At 52.3% G+C, this 8,199-nt stretch overlaps 1 pseudogene; it reads left to right on the top strand.

Annotated features, from left to right (window-relative positions):
* Nucleotides 1–2,552: 2,552 nt before the first annotated feature.
* On the top strand, nucleotides 2,553–4,833 carry LOC115833691 (annotated as a pseudogene).
* The last annotated feature ends 3,366 nt before the right edge of the window (nucleotides 4,834–8,199 follow it).

The raw sequence follows: 8,199 nt of genomic DNA on the forward strand, positions 1-8,199 counted from the left end.
TCCTGGAAGCTAGAGGGCAGCAGTGGATAATAGGAGAATATTTATGAAAGTGTCAGGCCTTATTGATAGACACTCCAGACATAACCCTTAAAGCCTGCCAAACCATAAACCCAGCTACTTATCTGCCAGAGTCCACAGGTGCTCCCAGCCTTTCTGGAATACAGGTTGTATTAGTCTGTTCTCATGCTGCTAATAAAGACATATCTGAGGCTGGGTAATTTATAAAGAAAAGAGGTTTAATTGACTCACCGTTTTACATGGTCGGGGAGGCCTCACACTCATGGCAGAAGGCAAATGAGGAGCAAAGTCACATCTCTTACATGGCAGCAGGCAAAAGAGCTTGCGTAGGGAAACTCCCCTTTATAAAACCATCCGCTGTCATCCCAGCACTTTGGGAGGCCAAAGCAGTGGATGACCTGAGGTGAGGAGATGGAGGCCAGCCTGGCCAACATGGTGAAAACCCGTCTATGCTAAAAGTACAAAAATTAGACAGGCATGGTGGTGGGCACCTGTAATCCCAGCTATTTGGGAGTCTGAGACAGGAGAATCACTTGAACCCAGGAGTCAGAGCTTGCAGTGAGCCAAGATCATGATAATACACTCCAGCCTGAGCAACAGAGCAAGAGTCTGTCTCAAAAATAAATAAATAAACCATCAGATCTCATGAGGCTTATTCACTGTCACGACAACAGCATGGGAAAGACCCATCCCCCGATTCAATTACCTCCCACTGGGTCCCTCCCACGACATATGGGAATTATGGGAGCTACAATTCAAGTTAAGATTTGACTGGGGACACAGCCAAAGCATGTCACAGGTTATGAAACAAATTTATTCTAGCAGGCCAGACTTAGGAGAGATGAGCCCCTTGACCATCCCAAGGAAGAGTGGTTAACAGATGCAAGTTGTTTTATGCAGTGGGAAAATAGGACGGCTAGATATGCTATTATTAGTCAGCACAAGAGAATCAAGGCACAAGCCTTGCTGGCCTCGACCTCAGCTCAAAAAGCTGAGTTAATTGAACTTACTAGGCCCCTGCAGTTGGGAAAGGATTTAAAAGTTAACATTTACACTGATTCCAAGTAAGATTTTTTAGTGCTTCATGCTTATGCTGCAATTTGGAATGGGTAGGGACTCCTGACCCCCAAGGGCTTTTCCATACATCATTCAGATTTTGAGCTCGTTAAAATGCTGCTGTGCTGCCAAAAAGTGACTATAATTAATTGCAGAGGACATCAAAAGAGAGACTGACTGTGTAAAAGGAAATGCCCTTGTAGATGTCGCAGCCAAGGCTGCTGCACTGAAAGGGCCAACGAAGCTTATGGGTGTGCTGGTCAGCATACATAGAACTGGGCCAGAATACTCTGAAGAAGAACGAAAATGGACTAGGGATTGTATTTCAGTCCAGGGCCCCGCTGGCTGGCTGAATGATGGTAATAAATTACTAATGCCATGTACCAATCACAGGAATATAACTCAGCACTTTCATGATTCTTTTCACCCTAGAAGGGATTCTTTGTTTCTGTCAATGTCTCATTTGTTTTATAGGGGTAAATCTTTTCAAGACCCTAAAACAGATGACTCAGCACTGTGAGCTCTGTGCCTGACATGACCCAAACAGCCAGCAATTTTCTCCTTCTCTAGTTAAAGCTGTCCAAATTGAGGAACCTATCCAGGTGAGAACTGACAACTCTAATTTACCCCGATGCCTTTCTGCAGGAGATTCAAATATTTGCTAATGCTTACTGGTGCCTTCACTGGTTAGATCGAGGCATTCCCCACCCCATCTGAAAAATGTTTACCAGAAAAAAAAACTCCTCAGTTTGGGTAATCTAAAAGCCTGCAAAGTGACAATGGCCCATCTTTCACAGCAGGTGTAACCCATCACCTATCCTCAGCTTTAAGAATCCAATATCACCTTCACTCTGCGTGGAGACTGCATTACTCTGGAAAGGTGAAAGGGCTAATCCTACTCTAAACAAGACTGTCGCTAAATCAGTGGCCTGTCTCTAACACCCATAGCTTACTGCGGGTTAGAACTGCTCCAAAGCAAAACTTATACTTAAGTCCTGTTGAGTTAACATATGGAAGGCCTTTCCTAACCACAGATCTCCCAATAGATGAAAGGAACCATCCAGTACAAAATATGTCATCAAACTAGGACAGGTGCAAAGGCACTCTGTGAATATGGAAGCAAGAGTCTTCCTCTCCCACATGGGAGGAAAATTCAGTTTCAGCTCAGCTACGGATCTAGTCTCACTAAAGACGTGGAAGGAAGTTCTCCAGCTGAGCAGCTTTCCCCAACGTGGAAAGACCACAGCAAGGACACCTGAGCTCTCCAACAGACGTTCAACGCCAAGGGATTCACAGGTGGGTGCACCTGTATGGAAGCAAAGCTGTTGCTTATTCTGGGAGCCCAATCCAAGGCTGAGTGAGGTGGGCGCGAGGATATTTAAGCGTTGGCGGCGGGGGTGGTGGGGGGGCGGATTGGGTCGCTGCGCATCTGCTCCTCTTTCTCGCGTTTCTCCTGCCGCCCTAATCCCGCCTTTGCCATGGGGGAGATTGTGCTCACTCAGGCCGGGCAGTGCGGGAACCAGATTGGCATCAAGGTTGGCAGCTGGGGCTCTGACGGCCCAGCCCCGGCCTGCTGGGTGTTCAGGGAAGATGTTGGCAGTGGTGGGGCGGTGACCCTGCATTGCGGCCCTTGGGATTTCTGCCGGGGATATGGTGGAACTGGGTGCTGGCGAGGCGGCCGGGGTGGACCCCAGGGACACGGTGGCCTAGGGATGGGGGTGCGGATGAGGGTGGGGGTGGGAGAGGGGCTGGGGCACCTCGCTGACTCAGCCCTGGCCCCTCTGGCCCCTCCCATCTCTTGCAGTTCTGGGAGGTGATCTCTGATGAACATGCCATTGACTCCACTGGCACCTACCATGGGGACAGCCACCTGCAGCTGGAGTGCATCAACGTGTACTACAACGAGGCCAGCAGTAAGACCCTCTCCTTCCCCCACCGCCCACCTGGGAATGCGGCCCTCCCCTCGCTCATGCTCTCCCACCCCACTCAGGTGGCAGGTACGTGCCCCGCGCTAGGCTTGTGGATCTGGAGCCCGGCACCGTGGACTCTGCGCTCGGGACCCTTTGGGCAGATCTTCAGGCCAGACAACTTCTTTTTCGGTGAGCTGCCAGCGAGGACTGGGGTCAGGACAGCTCAAAATCTAGGAGTTGCCCCAAGGTCATCGCTGTGGGAACTGTGAGCCAGAGCCCCTGAACACCCTCCTATCCTCCGAGTCGAGTTGTTCGATCTGCTTCTCCTAAACGGGCTTTGGGAGGAAGGCCCGGGTGTCTCCTCAAGGTGAGGAGCTACTGATGTAAACTCCCTGCAGGGAGCTGAGCTGAGCTGAGGCCGTGGCTACTGCCTTCCCTGAAAATGGGTAGGAGCCACCCTCAGCGAGGTCTGTTAGCCCATCTCAGGTTTGACTCCTGACTTAATTCCTAACAGGGGAAGCTGCTGTCCTGTAACTGGGGGAGGGGGTTTCATTTGCTCCACCTGCAGCGAGGTCTGTTAGCCCGTCTCAGGTTTGACTCCTGATTTAATTCCTAACAGGGGAAGCTGCTGTCCTGTAACTGGGGGAGGGGGTTTCATTTGCTCCACCTGCAGGGCGAATGGTGCTCTCACCTCACACGTGGCACTTGGCCCTTTTTTCATTATGGTGATGACTACTGATGACTGTACACCTGGCACCTGGCCATCGAGTGACTGGCTGTACTGTCTTACAGGTCAGTGTGGGGCTGGAAACAACTGGGCCAAGGGACACTACGCCACAGAAGGCACGGGGCTAATGGAGTCAGTGATGGACGTTGTCAGAAAGGAGGCTGAGAGCTGTGACTGCCTGCAGGGTTTCCAGCTGACCCACTCCCTGGGTTGGGGGACTGGGTCTGGGATGGGTACCCTTCTGCTCAGTAAGATCCGGGAGGATTACCCAGACAGGATCATAAACACATTCAGCATCCTGCCCTCGCCCAAGGTGTCAGACAGTGTGATGGAGCCCTATAAAGCCATCCTCTCAGTCCACCAGCTCATAGAAAATGCGGATGAGACCTTTTGCATAGATAATGAAGCACTATATGACATATGTTCCAGGACCCTAAAACTGCCCACACCCACCTACGGTGACCGGAACCACCTGGTGTCTGTTACCATGAGTGGGGTCACCACGTGCCTGCGCTTCCCAGGCCAGCTGAATGCTGACCTGCGGAAGCTAGCCGTGAATGTGGTCCCATTTCCCCGGCTGCATTTCTTCATGCCTGGCTTTGCCCCAGTGACCAGCCGGGGCAGCCAGCAGTACCGGGCCTTAAATGGCTGAGCTTACCCAGCAGATGTTTGATGCTAAAAATATCATGGCTGCCTGTGACCCCCGTCATGGCTTCTACCTAACGGTGGCTGCCATTTTCAGGGGTTGCATGCCCATGAGGGAGGTGGATGAACAAATGTTGAACATTCAAAATAAGAACAGCAGCTACTTTGCTGACTGGCTCCCCAACAATGTAAAAACAGCCATCTGTGACATCCCACCCCAGGGGCTAAAAATGTCTGCCACCTTCATCGGGAATAACACAGCCATCCAGGAACTCTTTAAGCGTGTCTCAGCAGTTTACAACAATGTTCAGGCTCAAGGCCCTCCTCCACTGGTACACGGGCGAGGGCATGGATGAGATAGAATTCACTGAGGCCGAGAGCAACATGAACTACCTGGTGTCTGAATATCAGCAATATCAGGATGCCACGGCCGAGGAGGAGGAGTTTGAGGAGCATGCTGAGGAGGAGGTGGCCTAGAACTTTCCTTTTCTAGGTAAAGGGTGGAAGCAGTGTGGATTCTTGTGTTCTAACAGCCATGTGTGGCTACGCACTTGTTCGTTTGTGTCTTCACCTCTCCTGCTGCATTTTAAAGTGCTTTCATAGTATGCAGTTTTGCCTAATAAAGTATTTTCACAGCATCTGGTTTCACCTCCAACTTTCCATGGGCCCTCTGGCTACTGCTGCCAGATGCACATAGTTATCCTGCAAGGCTGAAGCTGTCTGGACTTATCACATGCCCAGGAACAAGCATTCCAGTGGCTCCAGGAGGGGTCAGCATGGCTGTGGACATGGCAAGCAGGTGTCACATGAACTTGGGGATGCCCTGGGCCTTGGGCAGTGACGTGGTGGAAAACCTGTTCCTGAAGGCAAGCCTTGGCTTATCCCATGTACCAAACTTCTAGGGGACCAGCTGGCCCTCTGTTTCTGGAACTTTAAAAGGGGTCAGTGACCCTGGTGGAAAATGTCCCCAAAGTCCCATCTCGGGGTAAGAATGTGGTCAGACAGCTGGCTCTGAACCAGCAATGAAGGGTAGGCAAGTAGGACCCCAAGCCACTCCATCACCATGACAGCCTGGGTGTGTTTGTGTGGCCTCATTCTCTTAGTGAGGTGGGCATGGGATGTCTGGTAGGGACTACTGGACAGGAATCAAGCCCAGTGTATGCTCACATGCACTGAATCCTATGTAGAAGGGAGATTAGGTCCTGGGGGCTGTAGATGGCGGTTGCTGGGCCGGTGTGCTCAGGGCAGTCTCTCCAAAGGCACAGATGGGGTTTCTGAGCAGGACCTGGGGAGACAGGCAGGTGCTCACAAATGCTGCTTCTCCCAAGTGGCAACCAGTGAGAAAAACGCCTGAGTGGAGGTCTGACTCTGCCCCAGTCTGGAGGACTGATGCTCTCTGGAAAGGTGGGTGATGCACGGTGTCTGCTGTCTTCCTGTCCCCCACTCCAAAACTTCAGGGCAAAAATCATCCAAGATTGTCAGGATGAGCCTGGTGAGGGTGGCACCTTTGGGGACAGGCCCTTCAGCCTGGCAGAGTCTCCTCCCCAGGCTTCTCAGGGAGCCTGGACTGCAAAAGCCTGCTTTGGGAAGCTTCAAATAAGAGGTGTGTGTGTGAGCTGGGTGCTGGGCAGCATGCCAGGACAGCGCTCTTCTCCCTGGCTCTTGTAGAACTTGTCCATGGCCTGTGTGATGGTGTCTTCGCCCTCCCATCACACAGATAAGATGAAGCCAGTGTAGCCTAGGGGTAGGCAGATGTACATGTTCTACCCCAGGTCCCCTGGGCATGACCACCTGCCTTCGACGTGTCTGGGAAAACAGGTGAGGCCCCTTTTTCTCTGAATGTTGGCAATGGTCTATTGCAGCCCAATGGGGAACAGGCAGGCAGGCAGGAGAGTGTCTCATCTCGAAAGAAGTGGCTCCTGGAAGAAGTTGGGAGGTGGGAGAGGTCCCCCATACTCCCCTAACCTGTTCTAGGAGCAGGAAAAGGGGCCTCTGTGACAGCCCTCCTCAGTGGCTCTCACTGTCTGAGGGGTGTCCTTGCCCAACCCAGGTGTGCACCCATCTGAGATGGTCTTGCATGGACCTGGTTGGGAAGGTGCAGCTGCAGCAACCACTGGAACCTGCCCACACCTAGTGTCTCCACTCACTTGTGGGGCTAGACGTTCCTCCCTCCTGTAGTGGCACAGCCAGACTGGCAGAGGGGGCAAGTCACCACTGCAGTTCCCACCTGTGTCTGAGTGGGGGACAGGCTTGGTGCTCGTGTATTTCCCAATTACCTGGTTCCATGTGGGGGCTTCATGGACAGGAGTGGTACTTTTCCAGGTCTCTTTTCCACATGCCAGCTACAGGCCCAGGTTTCCAAGTTTCTGGAGCCCCCTTTCCAGCCTGGCAAGCATGGCGTGCTCTAGGGAAGGACATCAAGCCTACAGGCAGCATAACCTGTCTAGGTATGTTCTCTAACCCTGGAGGTCCCTGGTTGGTTACCTCTTTGGGTGAGAGTCGGCTTAGGATCCCAACATTCTTGTAGGACCTCAGAAGCGTACAGACAGGGGCCCAGGAGGGAGCAGGGGCTGGGACTGACAGCTAACCAGTGTAGTGGGGTTTGTAGGGTTCAGTTTGGTTTTGCAGGGAATTCAGGGAGGCCTGGATTTGCTGAATCTCTAGATGAGGTTGAGCTTGGTTATGGAAACAGCATGGAGCCGGGGCCCTTCTGCATGCTGGAGTCTGAGTAGTTGCACCCTGGTGCATCCATAGGTGTTCCCCACCTGAGCACAGCTGTGGATAGAAGCCAGGAGAGCAGTGGAGGGAAGAGGAGGAGGAGGAGGGAGTCTCAGGGCAGCCCAAGCAGCCAGGCAGGGCCTGTGCAAGTGAGATGCAGATCCAGCCTGTTGGCCACTTAGCAGCTGCTTGGCCGGCTGCAGATCACCTGACCTCTACTCATCAGTAAATGGAGGTTGCAGTAGCACTTACCTTCTGGGACTACTGCAGCTTGAAGGGGCAGCAAACACCACGTGCTGAGAAAGCGCCGAACTCAGGCAAGCTTTTCCAAGAGGACCACATCAGATTAACATCCAACCTGTACAGGACACCATCAAATCTCCCCACCCCTCATTCCAAAGGAAGAAAAGTGTCTCTGTCCTAGGGGAGCAAGCACAGGCCTATCTATGCAGTGGGCACACGGCCCAGGTGGGGGCAAGTCCCTTGGATACATGCTGGTTTCACCAACCATCTGTGGGTTGGGTTTGGCCTGGACCCCTGTACCCCAGGAGGCTGGCAGCCCCCTGCATGGGACAGGAATGGGAGGTAAGTGGGAGGGCTGAACTTTGAGGAAGCCATTTTTGGTCTCATGGGAAGTGGTGCAGGTGGTTGTTGGTGGCTCAGTTTTGCAGGACCTGGGTGATCACCCAAGGAGTGAAAATTGCCTTTTTATGAGAAACTGCCAAAATTGATGCAAGCTCGTCTGTTGAAAAGGTGAGTAATTCTGACAGTTGGCTTCACCTGCCCCTTCCTCACAAGTAACTGGTGTTCAGAGGTGGATTTTCTTCCTTCCCAGCCTATCACCTTTGCATGTAGCTGTGAGCATGTACTTTTGTGTGTACACACACACATGTTCCCTGGAGGGGTTACTTTTATTTTTTTTATTTGAGGGGATAACTAGTGAGGCAGCCTGAAACTTGCTGATCTTGTCTTTTAAGTGTGGAGTCCACTATGGAGTGGGCATCGGGTACTTCCTAGTTGGCCTCTTCCAGCTGCTTGGCTGTCCCAGTTTCTGCCCTTCACAGACGTGCTGGCCACTTGAGGTGACATTCAGTGAGAGGGAAAGGATAAATGACCAGGTGTATA

Source organism: Nomascus leucogenys, unplaced genomic scaffold (genome assembly GCF_006542625.1).
Source record: "Nomascus leucogenys isolate Asia unplaced genomic scaffold, Asia_NLE_v1 Super-Scaffold_638, whole genome shotgun sequence".
Lineage (NCBI taxonomy): Eukaryota > Metazoa > Chordata > Mammalia > Primates > Hylobatidae > Nomascus > Nomascus leucogenys.